Source organism: Hemiscyllium ocellatum, chromosome 21, assembly GCF_020745735.1.
Source record: "Hemiscyllium ocellatum isolate sHemOce1 chromosome 21, sHemOce1.pat.X.cur, whole genome shotgun sequence".
Lineage (NCBI taxonomy): Eukaryota > Metazoa > Chordata > Chondrichthyes > Orectolobiformes > Hemiscylliidae > Hemiscyllium > Hemiscyllium ocellatum.
In genome coordinates, this window is record NC_083421.1 from 20,766,189 (window position 1) to 20,784,271 (window position 18,083).

Sequence of the window (18,083 nt, forward strand, 5' to 3'; positions counted from 1 at the left end):
GAGACACGGGGAGAATGTGCAAACTCCACACAGACAGTCGCCCGAGAGTAGAATCGAACCCGGGTCCCTGGCGCTGTGAGGCAGTAGCACTAACCAGTGAGCCACATGCCACCGCTGTGTAGAATAATGCCAACACAGGGAAAAGGTACCCCGCTGGTGTATACCAAGCCAATGTGCCATGTCTTGTGCTGGGAGAAATTTCACCCTTTTTCAAGAAGCAACTGGGAGGGGGAGAGGCGCTTGTCAGATCTGGAATGGGTCAAAGTGAGACTGGGGGGTGTCGGTAGGTTCTGTTCACCTGGGGCTGTCAAGGCGGGCAACTAAAAGAATGACAGAGAATTGGCAATGGACTCATGGGGGGAGACTCGTAAATTGAGCTGGCATTGAAGTGTGGGTTGGTGCAGTGTGAGCATGCCTTGAGTGTTTGCTGCAGGAGGGAGGAGGTCCTCAGTGTGGAGGGGCTGTGAGGGAGCTTTTGATAGCGACAGTGTGGACGTAGTGTTTACTGGAGCCGAAACAGCAGCCGGTCCCACTTGACTCGCCCTCACTTCTGTCCGAACAGAAAGGAAAGGGACGTGCCCCTTTGAAGGGATTCAACCTGAGGACCTTGACAGCACAATTCAGGTAGGGGCAGTGCCGAGTGTCTCTGTGAGAGGTGCACAGATTACTGTCTACATGAGGCGTGACGGGGTTAAATGGGATTTGATTCTGCAAACATGCAAATTGTGGATTACTAATAACACAAAAATGGGAAAGCTTCTAGACTGAGGAGTTGGCACTTGGAAACAAATGCTGAGGAGGTGGTGAAATGTGAGCAGCAACTTAACATGAAACAACGAATACTGAGGCGATATTGTACTCCAGTCAGTAATTAAACCCCACTGTTATTAGACTTCTAAACGGACCGCTCAAATTTAAAATCGAATGTTGATCTTGCATTTGGCGCACCTTCTCTCCCGCGACAGCTGGGTCTTCCCCACTCTGCTCCAACATTTTGGGATATTTGTGTGGGATGATCAGCCTGGTCGGCAAACAAAACAAGACAGTTCACTGTACTGAGGTACCTGAGGTAATACTCACACAAAGCAAATAAAACTGAGGAGCTATTCTACTCCTGTCACTAATGACGAGGGGGGAGTTTAGTAATGCAAGCACTAAATGCCGAGGGCAAAGCAGACTTCTGCCAGTAATTAATACGAAGGGGATACTCCACTGTTTAAAGCCCCACACCACTGCTACACAGCAGCAAAGCAGTAATGCTAAATTCAATACTGCCCCCGGCTGTGTGTGTGTACGTGCACGGACTCACGTAAAATACTTCCATTCAACATTTCCCACAGCAGGAAATGCAACCACCTTGGGATGTAGTGTACTCCTGCCAGTAATCAATACCGAGGGGGTAGTGTACTCCTGTCATTAATCAATACCGAAGGGGGAGGGTACTCGTGTCTGTAACGAATGTCGAGGGAGGTTGTGTACTCCTGTCAGTAGTCAATACCGATCGGGTCGTGTACACTGTCTGTAATCAATACTGAGGGGGTAGTGTTCACCTGTCAGTAACCAATACCGAGGGGGTAGTGTACTCCTGTCATTAATCAATACCGAGGGGGTAGTGTACTCCTGTCAGTAATCAATACCGAGGGGGTAGTGTACTCCTGTCAGTAATCAATACCGAGGGGGTAGTGTACTCCTGTCTGTAATCAATACCGAGGGGGTAGTGTACTCCTGTCAGTAATCAATACCGAGGGGGTAGCGTACTCCTGTCAGTAATCAACACTGAGGGGATAGTGTACTCCTGTCAGTAATCAATACCGAGGGGGTAGTGTACTCCTGTCAGTAATCAATACCGAGGGGGTAGTGTACTCCTGTCTGTAATCAATACCGAGGGCTTAAAGTATTCCTGTCAGTAATCAATACAGAGGGGGTAGTGTACTCCTGTCTGTAATCAATACCGAGGGGGTAGTGTACACCCGTCTGTAATCAATACCGAGGGGGTAGTGTACTCCTGTCAGTAATCAATACCGAGGGGGTAGTGTACTTCTGTCTGTAATCAATACCGAGGGGGTAGTGTACACCTGTCATTAATCAATACCGAGGGGGGAGTGTACTCGTGTCTGTAACGAATGTCGAGGGAGGTTGTGTACTCCTGTCAGTAGTCAATACCGATCGGGTCGTGTACACTGTCTGTAATCAATACTGAGGGGGTAGTGTTCACCTGTCAGTACTCAATACCGAGGGGGGAGTGTACTCCTGTCAGTAATCAATACTGAGGGGGTAGTGTACTCCTGTCAGTAATCAATACCGAGGGGGTAGTGTACTCCTGTCAGTAATCAACACTGAGGGGATAGTGTACTCCTGTCAGTAATCAATACCGAGGGGGTAGTGTACTCCTGTCAGTAATCAATACCGAGGGGGTAGCGTACTCCTGTCAGTAATCAACACTGAGGGGATAGTGTACTCCTGTCAGTAATCAATACCGAGGGGGTAGTGTACTCCTGTCAGTAATCAATACCGAGGGGGTAGTGTACTCCTGTCAGTAATCAATACCGAGGGCTTAAAGTATTCCTGTCAGTAATCAATACAGAGGGGGTAGTGTACTCCTGTCTGGAATCAATACCGAGGGGGTAGTGTACACCTGTCTGTAATCAATACCGAGGGGGTAGTGTACTCCTGTCAGTAATCAATACCGAGGGCTTAAAGTATTCCTGTCAGTAATCAATACCGAGGGGGTAGTGTACTCCTGTAAGTAATCAATACCGAGGGGGTAGTGTACTCCTGTCAGTAATCAATACTGAGGGCGTAGTGTACTCCTGATTGTAATCAATACTGAGGGGGTAGTGTACTCCTGTCATAAATCAATACCGAGGGGGTAGTGTACACCTGTCAGTAATCAATACCGAGGGGGTAGTTTACTCCTGTCAGTAATCAATACCGAGGGGGTACTGTACTCCTGTCATTAATCAATACCGAGGGGGTAGTGTACTCCTGTCAGTAATCAATACCGATGGGGAAGTGTACTCCTGTCTGTAATCAATACCGAGGGGGTAGTGTACACCTGTCAGTAATCAATACCGAGGGGGTAGTTTACTCCTGTCAGTAATCAATACCGAGGGGGTAGTGTACTCCTGTCAGTAATCAATACCGAGGGGGTACTGTACTCCTGTCATTAATCAATACCGAGGGGGTAGTGTACTCCTGTCAGTAATCAATACCGAGGGGGTAGTGTACTCCTGTCTGTAATCAATACCGAGGGGGTAGGTGTACACCTGTCAGTAATCAATACCGAGGGGGTAGTGTACATCTGTCAGTAATCAATACCGAGGGGGTAGTGTACTCCTGTCAGAAATCAATACTGGGGGGATAGTGTACTCCTGTCTGTAATCAATACCGAGGGGATAGTGTACGCCTGTCAGTAATCAATACCGAGGGGGGAGTGCACTCCTGTCAGTAATCAATACCGAGGGGGTAGTTTACTCCTGTCTGTAATCAATACCGAGGGGGGAGTGTACTCCTGTCAGTAATCAATACCGAGGGGGTAGTGTACTCCTGTAAGTAATCAATACCGAGGGGGTAGTGTACTCCTGTCAGGAATCAATACCGAGGGGTTCGTGTACTCCTGTAAGTAATCAATACCGAGGGGGTAGTGTACTCCTGTCAGTAATAAATACCGAGGGGGTAGTGTACACCTGTCAGTAATCAATACCGAGGGGGTAGTTTACTCCTGCCAGTAATCAATACCGAGGGGGTAGTGGATTCCTGTCAGTACTCAATACCGAGGGGGTAGTTTACTCCTGTCTGTAATCAATACCGAGGGGATAGTGTACTCCTGTCAGTAATCAATACCGAGGGGGTAGTTTACTCCTGTCTGTAATCAATACCGAGGGGGTAGTGTACTTCTGTCAGTAATCAATACCTAGGGGGTAGTGTACACCTGTCAGAAATCAATACCGAGGGGGTAGTTTACTCCTGTCTGTAATCAATACCGAGGGGGTAGTGTACTCCTGTCAGTAATCAATACCGAGGGGGTAGTGTACACCTGTCAGTAATCAATACCGAGGGGGTAGTTTACTCCTGTCAGTAATCAATACCGAGGGGGTAGAGTACTCCTGTCAGTAATCAATACCGAGGGGATAGTGTACTCCTGTAAGTAATCAATACCGAGGGGGTAGTGTACTCCTGTCAGTAATCAATACCGAGGGGGTAGTGTACTCCTGTCAGTAATCAATACCGAGGGGGTAGTGTACACCTGTCAGTAATCAATACCGAGGGGATAGTGTACTCCTGTCAGTAATCAATACCGAGGGGGTAGTGTACTCCTGTCAGTAATCAATACCGAGGGGGTAGTGTACTCCTGTCAGTAATCAATACCGAGGGGGTAGGGTACTCCTGTCAGTAATCAATACCGAGGGGGTAGTGTACTCCTGTCAGTAATCAATACCGAGGGGGTAGTGTAAACCTGTCAGTAATCAATTCCGAGGGGGTAGTGTACTCCTGTCAGTAATCAATACCGAGGGGGTAGTGTACTCCTGTCAGTAATCAAAACCGAGGGGTTTGTGTACTCCTGGCAGTAATCAATACCGAGGGGGTAGTGTACTCCTGTCAGTAATCAAAACCGAAGGGTTCGTGTACTCCTGTCAGTAATCAATACTGAGGGGGTAGTGTACACCTGTCAGTAATCAATACTGGGGGGGTAGTGTACTCCTGTCAGTAATCAATACCGAGGGGGTAGTGTACTCCTGTCAGTAATCAATACTGAGGGGGTAGTGTACTCCTGTCAGTAATCAATACCGAGGGGGTAGAGTACTCCTGTCATAAATCAATACCGAGGGGGTAGTGTACTCCTGTCAGTAATCAATACCGAGGGGGTACTGAATTCCTGTCATTAATCAATACCGAGGGGGTAGTGTACTCCTGTCAGTAATCAATACCGAGGGGGAAGTGTACTCCTGTCTGTAATCAATACCGAGGGGGTACTGTACTCCTGTCAGTAATCAATACCGAGGGGATAGTGTACTCCTGTCAGTAATCAATACCGAGGGGTTCGTGTACTCCTGTCAGTAATCAATACCGAGGGGGTAGTGTTCTCATGTCAGTAATCAATACCGAGGGGGTAGTGTACTCCTGTCAGTAATCAATACTGAGGGGGTAGGGTACTCCTCATTGTAATCAATACTGAGGGGGTAGTGTACTCCTGTCAGTAATCAATACCGAGGGGGTAGGGTACTCCTGTCATAAATCAATACCGAGGGGGTAGTGTACACCTGTCAGTAATCAATACCGAGGGGGTAGTTTACTCCTGTCTGTAATCAATACCGAGGGGGTAGTGTACTCCTGTCTGTAATCAATACCGAGGGGGTAGTGTACTCCTGTCTGTAATCAATACCGAGGGGGTAGTGTACTCCTGTCTGTAATCAATACCGAGGGGGTAGTGTACTCCTGTCTGTAATCAATACCGAGGGGGTACTGTACTCCTGTCAGTAATCAATACTGGGGGGATAGTGTACTCCTGTCAGTAATCAATACCGAGGGGGTAGTGTACTCCTGTCTGTAATCAATACCGAGGGGGTAGTGTACTCCTGTCTGTAATCAATACCGAGGGGGTAGTGTACTCCTGTCTGTAATCAATACCGAGGGGGTACTGTATTCCTGTCATTAATCAATACTGAGGGGGTAGGGTACTCCTGTCAGTAATCAATACCGAGGGGGAAGTGTACTCCTGTCTGTAATCAATACCGAGGGGGTACTGTACTCCTGTCAGTAATCAATACTGGGGGGATAGTGTACTCCTGTCAGTAATCAATACCGAGGGGGTAGTGCACTCCTGTCAGTAATCAATACCGATGGGGAAGTGTACTCCTGTCAGTAATCAATACCGAGGGGGGAGTGTACTCCTGTCAGTAATCATTACCGAGGGGGGAGTGTACTCCTGTCAGTAATCAATACCGAGGGGGAAGGGTACTCCTGTCATAAATCAATACCGAGGGGGTAGTGTACACCTGTCAGTAGTCAATACCGAGGGTGTAGTTTACTCCTGTCTGTAATCAATACCGAGGGGGGAGTGTACTCCTGTCTGTAATCAATACTGAGGGGGTAGTTTACTCCTGTCTGTAATCAATACCGAGGGGGTAGTGTACTCCTGTCAGTAATCAATACCGAGGGGGTAGTGCACTCCTGTCAGTCATCAATACCGAGGGGGTAGTGTACACCTGTCAGTAATCAATACCGAGGGGGTAGTTTACTCCTGTCTGTAATCAATACCGAGGGGGTAGTGTACTCCTGTCAGTAATCAATACCGAGGGGGTAGTGTACTCCTGTCAGTAATCAATACCGAGGGGGGAGTGTACACCTGTCAGTAATCAATACCGAGGGGGTAGTGTACTGCTGTCAGTAATCAATACCGAGGGGGTAGTGTACTCCTGTCAGTAATCAATACCGAGTGGGTAGTGTACTCCTGTCTGTAATCAATACCGAGGGGTAGTGTTCTCCTGTCAGTATTCAATACCGAGGGGTTAGTGTACTCCTGTCAGTAATCAATACCGACGGGGTTGTGTACTCCTGTCAGTAATCAATACCGAGGGGTTAGTGTACTCCTGTCAGTATTCAATACTGAGGGGTTAGTGTACTCCTGTCAGTAATCAATACCGAGGGAGAAGTGTACTCCTGTCAGTAATCAATACCGAGGGGGTTGTGTACTCCTGTCAGTAATCAATACCGAGGGGGAAGTGTACTCCTGTCAGTAATCAATACCGAGGGGGTAGTGTACTCCCGTCAGTAATCAATACGGAGGGGGTAGTGTACTCCTGTCTGTAATCAATACCGAGGGGTAGTGTTCTCCTGTCAGTAATCAATACCGAGGGGGTAGTGTACTCCTGTCAGTAATCAATACCGAGGGGTTAGTGTACTTCTGTCAGTAATCTGTACCGAGGGGACAGTGCACACCTGTCAGTAATCAATACCGAGGGGTTAGTGTACTCCCGTCAGTAATCAATACCGAGGGGTTCGTGTACTCCTGTCAGTAATCAATACCGAGGGGGTAGTGTTCTCATGTCAGTAATCAATACCGAGGGGTAGTGTTCTCCTGTCAGTAATCAATACCGAGGGGGTAGTGTACTCCCGTCAGTAATCAATACCGAGGGGTTCGTGTACTCCTGTCAGTAATCAATACGGAGGGGGTAGTGTACTCCCGTCAGTAATCAATACCGAGGGGTTCGTGTACTCCTGTCAGTAATCAATACCGAGGGGGTAGTGTTCTCATGTCAGTAATCAATACCGAGGGGGTAGTGTACTCCTGTCAGTAATCAATACTGAGGGGGTAGGGTACTCCTCATTGTAATCAATACTGAGGGGGTAGTGTACTCCTGTCAGTAATCAATACCGAGGGGGTAGGGTACTCCTGTCATAAATCAATACCGAGTGGGTAGTGTACACCTGTCAGTAATCAATACCGAGGGGGTAGTTTACTCCTGTCTGTAATCAATACCGAGGGGGTAGTGTACTCCTGTCTGTAATCAATACCGAGGGGGTAGTGTACTCCTGTCTGTAATCAATACCGAGGGGGTACTGTACTCCTGTCAGTAATCAATACTGCGGGGATAGTGTACTCCTGTCAGTAATCAATACCGAGGGGGTAGTGTACTCCTGTCAGTAATCAATACCGAGGGGGTACTGTATTCCTGTCATTAACCAATACTGAGGGGGTAGGGTACTCCTGTCAGTAATCAATACCGAGGGGGAAGTGTACTCCTGTCTGTAATCAATACCGAGGGGGTACTGTACTCCTGTCAGTAATCAATACTGGGGGGATAGTGTACTCCTGTCAGTAATCAATACCGAGGGGGTAGTGCACTCCTGTCAGTAATCAATACCGATGGGGAAGTGTACTCCTGTCAGTAATCAATACCGAGGGGGGAGTGTACTCCTGTCAGTAATCATTACCGAGGGGGGAGTGTACTCCTGTCAGTAATCAATACCGAGGGGGAAGGGTACTCCTGTCATAAATCAATACCGAGGGGGTAGTGTACACCTGTCAGTAGTCAATACCGAGGGGGTAGTTTACTCCTGTCAGTAATCAATACCGAGGGGGTCCTGTACTCCTGTCAGTAATCAATACTGGGGGGACAGTGTACTCCTGTCAGTAATCAATTCCGAGGGGGTAGTGTACTCCTGTCAGTAATCAATACCGATGGGGAAGTGTACTCCTGTCAGTAATCAATACCGAGGGGGTAGTTTACTCCTGTCTGTAATCAATACCGAGGTAGTAGTGTACTCCTGTCAGTAATCAATACCGAGGGGGTAGTGTACTCCTGTCAGTAATCAATACCGAGGGTGTAGTTTACTCCTGTCTGTAATCAATACCGAGGGGGGAGTGTACTCCTGTCTGTAATCAATACTGAGGGGGTAGTTTACTCCTGTCTGTAATCAATACCGAGGGGGTAGTGTACTCCTGTCAGTAATCAATACCGAGGGGGTAGTGCACTCCTGTCAGTCATCAATACCGAGGGGGTAGTGTACACCTGTCAGTAATCAATACCGAGGGGGTAGTTTACTCCTGTCTGTAATCAATACCGAGGGGGTAGTGTACTCCTGTCAGTAATCAATACCGAGGGGGTAGTGTACTCCTGTCAGTAATCAATACCGAGGGGGGAGTGTACACCTGTCAGTAATCAATACCGAGGGGGTAGTGTACTGCTGTCAGTAATCAATACCGAGGGGGTAGTGTACTCCTGTCAGTAATCAATACCGAGTGGGTAGTGTACTCCTGTCTGTAATCAATACCGAGGGGTAGTGTTCTCCTGTCAGTATTCAATACCGAGGGGTTAGTGTACTCCTGTCAGTAATCAATACCGACGGGGTTGTGTACTCCTGTCAGTAATCAATACCGAGGGGTTAGTGTACTCCTGTCAGTATTCAATACCGAGGGGGAAGTGTACTCCTGTCAGTAATCAATACCGAGGGGGTAGTGTACTCCTGTCAGTAATCAATACGGAGTGGGTAGTGTACTCCTGTCTGTAATCAATACCGAGGGGTAGTGTTCTCCTGTCAGTAATCAATACCGAGGGGGTAGTGTACTCCTGTCAGTAATCAATACCGAGGGGTTAGTGTACTTCTGTCAGTAATCTGTACCGAGGGGATAGTGCACACCTGTCAGTAATCAATACCGAGGGGTTAGTGTACTCCCGTCAGTAATCAATACCGAGGGGTTCGTGTACTCCTGTCAGTAATCAATACCGAGGGTTTAGTGTACTCCTGTCAGTAATCAATACCGAGGGGGTAGTGTACACCTGTCAGTAATCAATACCGAGGGGGTAGTGTACTCCTCTCAGTAATCAATACCGATGGGGTAGTGTACTCCTGTCAGTAATCAATACCGAGGGGGTAGTGTACACCTGTCAGTAATCAATACCGAGGGGGTAGTGTACTCCTGTCAGTAATCAATACCGAGGGGGTAGTGTACTCCTGTCAGTAATCAATACCGAGGGGGTAGTGTACTCCTGTCAGTAATCAATACCAAGGGGGGAGTGTACACCTGTCAGTAATCAATACCGAGGGGGTAGTGTACTGCTGTCAGTAATCAATACCGAGTGGGTAGTGTACTCCTGTCTGTAATCAATACCGAGTGGGTAGTGTACTCCTGTCTGTAATCAATACCGAGGGGTAGTGTTCTCCTGTCAGTATTCAATACCGAGGGGTTAGTGTACTCCTGTCAGTAATCAATACCGACGGGGTTGTGTACTCCTGTCAGTAATCAATACCGAGGGGTTAGAGTACTCCTGTCAGTATTCAATACCGAGGGGTTAGTGTACTCCTGTCAGTAATCAATACCGAGGGGGAAGTGTACTCCTGTCAGTAATCAATACCGAGGGGTAGTGTACTCCTGTCAGTAATCAATACCGAGGGGGTAGTGTACTCCTGTCTGTAATCAATACCGAGGGGTAGTGTTCTCCTGTCAGTAATCAATACCGAGGGGGTAGTGTACTCCTGTCAGTAATCAATACCGAGGGGTTAGTGTACTCCTGTCAGTAATCAATACCGAGGGGGTAGTGTACTCCTGTCAGTAATCAATACCGAGGGCGTAGTGTACTCCTGTCAGTAATCAATACCGAGGGGTAGTGTTCTCCTGTCAGTAATCAATACCGAGGGGTTCGTGTACTCCTGTCAGTAATCAATGCCGAGGTGTTAGTGTACTCCTGTCAGTAATCAATACCGAGGGGGTAGTGTACTCCTGTCAGTAATCAATACCGAGGGGTTAGTGTACTTCTGTCAGTAATCTGTACCGAGGGGGTAGTGTACACCTGTCAGTAATCAATACCGAGGGGTTAGTGTACTCCCGTCAGTAATCAATACCGAGGGGTTCGTGTACTCCTGTCAGTAATCAATACCGAGGGGGAAGTGTACTCCTGTCTGTAATCAATACCGAGGGTTTAGTGTACTCCTGTCAGTAATCAATGCCGAGGGGGTAGTGTACTCCTGTCAGTAATCAATACCAAGGGGGTAGTGTACTCCTGTCTGTAATCAATACCGAGGGGGTAGTGTACACCTGTCAGTAATCAATACCGAGGGGGTAGTGTACTCCTGTCAGTAATCAATACCGAGGGGGTAGTGTACTCCTGTCAGTAATCAATACCGACGGGGTAGTGTACTCCTGTCAGTAATCAATACCGAGGGGGTAGTGTTCTCCTGTCAGTAATCAATACCGAGGGGGGAGTGTACACCTGTCAGTAATCAATACCGAGGGGGTAGTGTACTGCTGTCAGTAATCAATACCGAGGGCGTAGTGTACTCCTGTCAGTAATCAATACCGAGTGGGTAGTGTACTCCTGTCTGTAATCAATACCGAGAGGTAGTGTTCTCCTGTCAGTAATCAATACCGAGGGGGTAGTGTACTCCTGTCAGTAATCAATACCGAGGGGTTAGTGTACTCCTGTCAGTATTCAATTCCGAGGGGTTAGTGTACTCCTGTCAGTAATCAATACCGAGGGGGTACTGTACTCCTGTCAGTAATCAATACCGAGGGGGTTGTGTACTCCTGTCAGTAATCAATACCGAGGGGGATGTGTACTCCTGTCAGTAATCAATACCGAGGGGGTAGTGTACTCCTGTCAGTAATCAATACCGAGGGGGTAGTGTACTCCTGTCTGTAATCAATACCGAGGGGTAGTGTTCTCCTGTCAGTAATCAATACCGAGGGGGTAGTGTACTCCTGTCTGTAATCAATACCGAGGGGTTAGTGTACTCCTGTCAGTAATCAATAACGAGGGGGTAGTGTACTCCTGTCAGTAATCAATACCGAGGGGTTAGTGTACACCTGTCAGTAATCAATACCGAGGGGTTAGTGTACTCCTGTCAGTAATCAATACCGAGGGGTTCGTGTACTCCTGTCAGTAATCAATACCAAGGGTTTAGTGTACTCCTGTCAGTAATCAATACCGAGGGGGTAGTGTACTCCTGTCAGTAATCAATACCGAGGGGACAGTGTACACCTGTCAGTAATCATTACCGAGGGGGTAGTGTACTCCAGTCAGTAATCAATACCGAGGGGGTAGTGTACTCCTGTCTGTAATCAATACCGAGGGGGTAGTGTACACCTGTCAGTAATCAATACCGAGGGGGTAGTGTACTCCTGTCAGTAATCAATACTGAGGGGGTAGTGTACTCCTGTCAGTAATCAATACCGAGGGGGTAGTGTACTCCTGTCAGTAATCATTACTGAGGGGGCAGTGTACTCCTGTCAGTAATCATTACCGAGGGGGTAGTGTACTCCTGTCAGTAATCAATACCGGGGGGGTAGTGTACTCCTGTCAGTAATCAATACCGAGGGGGAACTGTACTCCTGTAAGTAATCAATACCGAGGAGGTAGTGTACACCCGTCAGTAATCAATACCGAGGGTGTAGTTTACTCCTGTCAGTAATCAATACCGAGAGGGTAGTGTACTCCTGTCAGTAATCAATACCGAGGGGTAGTGTACACCGGTCAGTAATCAATACCGAGCAGGTAGTTTACTCCTGTCAGTAATCAATACCGAGAGGGTAGTGTACTCCTGTCAGTAATCAATACCGAGGGGGTAGTTTACTCCTGTCAGTAATCAATACTGAGGGGGTAGTTTACACCTGTCAGTAATCAATACCGAGGGGGTAGTTTTCTCCTGTCTGTAATCAATACCGAGGGGGTAGTGTACTCCTGTCTGTAATCAATACCGAGGTGGTAGTGTACTCCTGTCTGTAATCAATACCGAGGGGGTAGTGTACTCCTGTCAATAATCAATACCGAGGGGGTAGTGTACTCCTGTCTGTAATCAATACCGAGGGGGAAGTGTAGTCCTGTCAGTAATCAATACCGAGGGGGTAGTGTACTCCTGTCTGAAATCAATACCGAGGGGGAAGTGTAGTCCTGTCAGTAATCAATACCGAGGGGGTAGTGTACTCCTGTCTGTAATCAATACCGAGGGGGAAGTGTAGTCCTGTCAGTAATCAATACCGAGGGGGTAGTGTACTCCTGTCAGTAATCAATACCGAGGGGGTAGTGTACTCCTGTCTGTAATCAATACCGAGGGGGAAGTGTAGTCCTGTCAGTAATCAATACCGAGGGGGTAGTGTACTCCTGTCAGTAATCAATACCGAGGGGGTAGTGTACTCCTGTCAGTAATCAATACCGAGGGGGTAGTGTACTCCTGTCTGTAATCAATACCGAGGGGGTAGTGTACTCCTGTCAGTAATCAATACTGGGGGGATAGTGTATTCCTGTCAGTAATCAATACCGAGGGGGTAGTGTACTCCTGTCAGTAATCAATACCGAGGGGGTACTGTATTCCTGTCATTAATCAATACCGAGGGGGTAGTGTACTCCTGTCAGTAATCAATACCGAGGGGGAAGTGTACTCCTGTCTGTAATCAATACCGAGGGGGTACTGTACTCCTGTCAGTAATCAATACTGGGGGGACAGTGTACTCCTGTCAGTAATCAATACCGATGGGGAAGTGTACTCCTGTCAGTAATCAATACCGAGGGGGGAGTGTACTCCTGTCAGTAATCAATACCGAGGGGGAAGGGTACTCCTGTCATAAATCAATACCGAGGGGGTAGTGTACACCTGTCAGTAGTCAATACCGAGGGGGTAGTTTACTCCTGTCTGTAATCAATACCGAGGGGGTAGTGTACTCCTGTCAGTAATCAATACCGAGGGGTTAGTGTACACCTGTCAGTAATCAATACCGAGGGGTTAGTGTACTCCTGTCAGTAATCAATACCGAGGGGTTCGTGTACTCCTGTCAGTAATCAATACCAAGGGTTTAGTGTACTCCTGTCAGTAATCAATACCGAGGGGGTAGTGTACTCCTGTCAGTAATCAATACCGAGGGGACAGTGTACACCTGTCAGTAATCATTACCGAGGGGGTAGTGTACTCCAGTCAGTAATCAATACCGAGGGGGTAGTGTACTCCTGTCTGTAATCAATACCGAGGGGGTAGTGTACACCTGTCAGTAATCAATACCGAGGGGGTAGTGTACTCCTGTCAGTAATCAATACTGAGTGGGTAGTGTACTCCTGTCAGTAATCAATACCGAGGGGGTAGTGTACTCCTGTCAGTAATCATTACTGAGGGGGCAGTGTACTCCTGTCAGTAATCATTACCGAGGGGGTAGTGTACTCCTGTCAGTAATCAATACCGAGGGTGTAGTTTACTCCTGTCTGTAATCAATACCGAGGTGGGAGTGTACTCCTGTCAGTATTCAATACCGAGGGGGTTGTGTACTCCTGTCAGTAATCAATACCGAGGGGGAAGTGTACTCATGTCAGTCATCAATACCGAGGGGGTTGTGTACTCCTGTCAGTAATCAATACCGAGGGGGAAGTGTACTCCTGTCTGTAATCAATACCGAGGGGGTAGTGTACTCCTGTCAGTAACCAATACCGAGGGGGTAGTTTACTCCTATCTGTAATCAATACCGAGGGGGTAGTGTACTCCTGTCAGTAATCAATACCGAGGGGGTAGTGTACTCCTGTCAGTAATCAATACCGAGGGGGTAGTGTACTCCTGTCTGTAATCTATACCGAGGGGGAAGTGTAGTCCTGTCAGTAATCAATACCGAGGGGGTAGTGTACTCCTGTCAGTAATCAATACCAAGTGGGTAGTGTACTCCTGTCAGTAATCAATACCGAGGGGATAGTGTACACCTGTCAGTAATTAATACCGAGGGGGTAGTTTACTCCTGTCAGTAATCAATACGGAGGGGGTAGTGTACACCTGTCAGTAACCAATACCGAGGGGGTAGTTTACTCCTGTCAGTAATCAATACCGAGGGGGTAGTGTACTCCTGTCAGTAATCAATACCGAGGGGGTAGTGTACTCCTGTCTGTAATCAATACCAAGTGGGTAGTGTACTCCTGTCAGTAATCAATACCGAGGGGGTAGTGTACTCCTGTCAGTAATCAATACTGAGGGGGTAGTGTACACCTGTCAGTAATTAATACCGAGGGGGTAGTTTACTCCTGTCAGTAGTCAATACCGAGGGGGTAGTGTACACCTGTCAGTAACCAATACCGAGGGGGTAGTTTACTCCTGTCAGTGATCAATACCGAGGGGGTAGTGTACTCCTGTCAGTAATCAATACCGAGGGGGTAGTGTACTCCTGTCTGTAATCAATACCAAGTGGGTAGTGTACTCCTGTCAGTAATCAATACTGAGGGGGTAGTGTACACCTGTCAGTAACCAATACCGAGGGGGTAGTTTACTCCTGTCAGGAATCAATTCCGAGGGGGTAGTGTACTCCTGTCAGTAATCAATACCGACGGGGTAGGGTACGCCTGTCAGTAATCAATACCGAGGGGGTAGTGTACTCCTGTCAGTAATCAATACCGAGGGGGTAGTGTACTCCTGTCAGTAATCAATACCGAGGGGGTAGTGTACTCCTGTCTGTAATCAATACCGAGGGGGGTGTGTACACCTGTCAGTAATCAATACCGAGGGGGTAGTGAACTCCTGTCAGTAATCAATAACGAGGGGGTAGTGTACTCCTGTCAGTAATCAATACCGAGGGGGTAGTGTACTCCTGTCAGTAATCAATACCGAGGGGTAGTGTACTCCTGTCAGTAATCAATACCAAGGGGGTAGTGTACTCCTGTCTGTAATCAATCCCGAGGGGGTAGTGTACTCCTGTCAGTAATCAATACCGAGGAGGTAGTGTACACCTGTCAGTAATCAATACCGAGGGGGGAGTGTACTCCTGTCAGTAATCAATACCAAGGGGGTAGTGTACTCCTCTCAGTAATCAATACCGAGGGGGGAGTGTACTCCTGTCAGTAATCAATACCGAGGGGGTCGTGTACTCCTGTCAGTAATCAATACCGAGGGGGTAGTGTACTCCTGTCAGTAATCAATACCGAGGGGAAGTGTACTCCTGTCTGTAATCAATACCGAGGGGTAGTGTACTCCTGTCAGTAATCAATACCGAGCGGGTAGTGTACTCCTGTCTGTAATCAATACCGAGGGGAAGTGTACTCCTGTCTGTAATCAATACCGAGGGGTAGTGTACTCCTGTCAGTAATCAATACCGAGGGGGTAGTGTACTCCTGTCAGTAATCAATACCGAGGGGATGTGTACTCCTGTCTGTAATCAATACCGAGGGGTAGTGTACTCCTGTCAGTAATCAATACCGAGGGGGTAGTGTACTCCTGTCTGTAATCAATACCGAGCGGGGAGTGTACACCTGTCAGTAATCAATACCGAGGGGGTAGTGTACTCCTGTCAGTAATCAATACCGAGGGGGTAGTGTACTCCTGTCAGTAATCAATACCGAGGGGGAAGTGTACTCCTGTCAGTGATCAGTACCAAGGGGGTAGTCTACACTTTTCTGTAATCAATACCGAGGGGGAAGTGTTTTCCTGTCAGTAATCAATACCGAGGGAGTCGTGTACTCCTGTCAGTAATCAATACCTAGGGGGTAGTGTACACCCGTCAGTAATCAATACCGAGGGGGTGTGTACTCCTGTCAGTAATCAATACCGAGGGGGGAGTGTACTCCTGTCAGTAATCAATACCGAGGGGGAAGTGTACTCCTGTCAGTAATCAATACTGAGGGGGGAGTGTACTCCTGTCAGTAATCAATACCGAGGGGGTAGTGTACTCCTGTCAGTAATCAATACCGACGGGGAAGTGTACTCCTGTCTGTAATCAATACCGAGGGGGCAGTGTACTCCTGTCTGTAATCAATACCGAGGGGGTAGTGTACACCTGTCAGTAATCAATACCGAGGGGGTAGTGTACTCCTGTAAGTAATCAATACCGAGGAGGTAGTGTACTCCTGTAAGTAATCAATACCGAGGAGGTAGTGTACACCCGTCAGTAATCAATACCGAGGGGGTAGTTTACTCCTGTCAGTAATCAATACCGAGGGGGTAGTTTACTCCTGTCTGTAATCAATACCGAGGGGGTAGTGTACTCCTGTCTGTAATCAATACCGAGGGGGTAGTGTACTCCTGTCAGTAATCAATACCGAGGGCTTAAAGTATTCCTGTCAGTAATCAATACCGAGGGGGTAGTGTACTCCTGTAAGTAATCAATACCGAAGGGGGAGTGTACTCCTGTCAGTAATCAATACCGATGGGGAAGGGTACTCCTGTCATAAATGAATACCGAGGGGGTAGTGTACACCTGTCAGTAATCAATACCGAGGGGGTAGTTTACTCCTGTCAGTAATCAATACCGAGGGGGTAGTGTACTCCTGTCAGTAATCAATACCGAGGGGGTAGTGTACACCTGTCAGTAATCAATACCGAGGGGGTAGTGTACTCCTGTCAGTAATCAATACCGAGGGGATAGTGTACTCCTGTCTGTAATCAATACCGAGGGGGGTGTGTACACCTGTCAGTAATCAATACCGAGGGGGTAGTGTACTCCTGTCAGTAATCAATACCGAAGGGGTAGTGTACTCCTGTCTGTAATCAATACCGAGGGGGGTGTGTACACCTGTCAGTAATCAATACCGAGGGGGTAGTGTACTCCTGTCAGTAATCAATAACGAGGGGGTAGTGTACACCTGTCAGTAATCAATACCGAGGGGGGAGTGTACTCCTGTCAGTAATCAATACCAAGGGGGTAGTGTACTCCTGTCTGTAATCAATCCCGAGGGGGTAGTGTACTCCTGTCAGTAATCAATACCAAGGGGGTAGTGTACTCCTGTCTGTAATCAATCCCGAGGGGGTAGTGTACTCCTGTCAGTAATCAATACCGAGGAGGTAGTGTACACCTGTCAGTAATCAATACCGAAGGGGGAGTGTACTCCTGTCAGTAATCAATACCAAGGGGGTAGTGTACTCCTGTCTGTAATCAATACCGAGGGGGGAGTGTACTCCTGTCAGTAATCAATACCGAGGGGGTCGTGTACTCCTGTCAGTAATCAATACCGAGGGGGTAGTGTACTCCTGTCAGTAATCAATACCGAGGGGAAGTGTACTCCTGTCTGTAATCAATACCGAGGGGTAGTGTACTCCTGTCAGTAATCAATACCGAGCGGGTAGTGTACTCCTGTCTGTAATCAATACCGAGGGGAAGTGTACTCCTGTCTGTAATCAATACCGAGGGGTAGTGTACTCCTGTCAGTAATCAATACCGAGGGGGTAGTGTACTCCTGTCAGTAATCAATACCGAGGGGATGTGTACTCCTGTCTGTAATCAATACCGAGGGGTAGTGTACTCCTGTCAGTAATCAATACCGAGGGGGTTGTGTACTCCTGTCTGTAATCAATACCGAGCGGGGAGTGTACACCTGTCAGTAATCAATACCGAGGGGTTAGTGTACTCCTGTCAGTAATCAATACCGAGGGGGTAGTGTACTCCTGTCAGTAATCAATACCGAGGGGGAGTGTACTCCTGTCAGTGATCAGTACCAAGGGGGTAGTCTACACTTTTCTGTAATCAATACCGAGGGGGAAGTGTTTTCCTGTCAGTAATCAATACCTAGGGGGTAGTGTACACCCGTCAGTAATCAATACCGAGGGGCTGTGTACTCCTGTCAGTAATCAATACCGAGGGGGGAGTGTACTCCTGTCAGTAATCAATACCGAGGGGGTAGTGTACTCCTGTC

The 18,083-nt window shown here is 47.9% G+C and overlaps 1 protein-coding gene across 1 annotated transcript in view; it reads left to right on the forward strand.

Moving 5' to 3' along the window:
- The first annotated feature begins 603 nt into the window (after positions 1-603).
- The window catches only part of LOC132826021 (torsin-4A-A-like), an 87,055-nt gene continuing 69,575 nt past the window's right edge, over positions 604-18,083 (forward strand). Inside the window, exon 1 of the mRNA XM_060841739.1 lies at positions 604-624. The gene's annotated coding sequence lies outside the window, so the exon portion shown is untranslated. The remainder of the gene's footprint in view (positions 625-18,083) is intronic.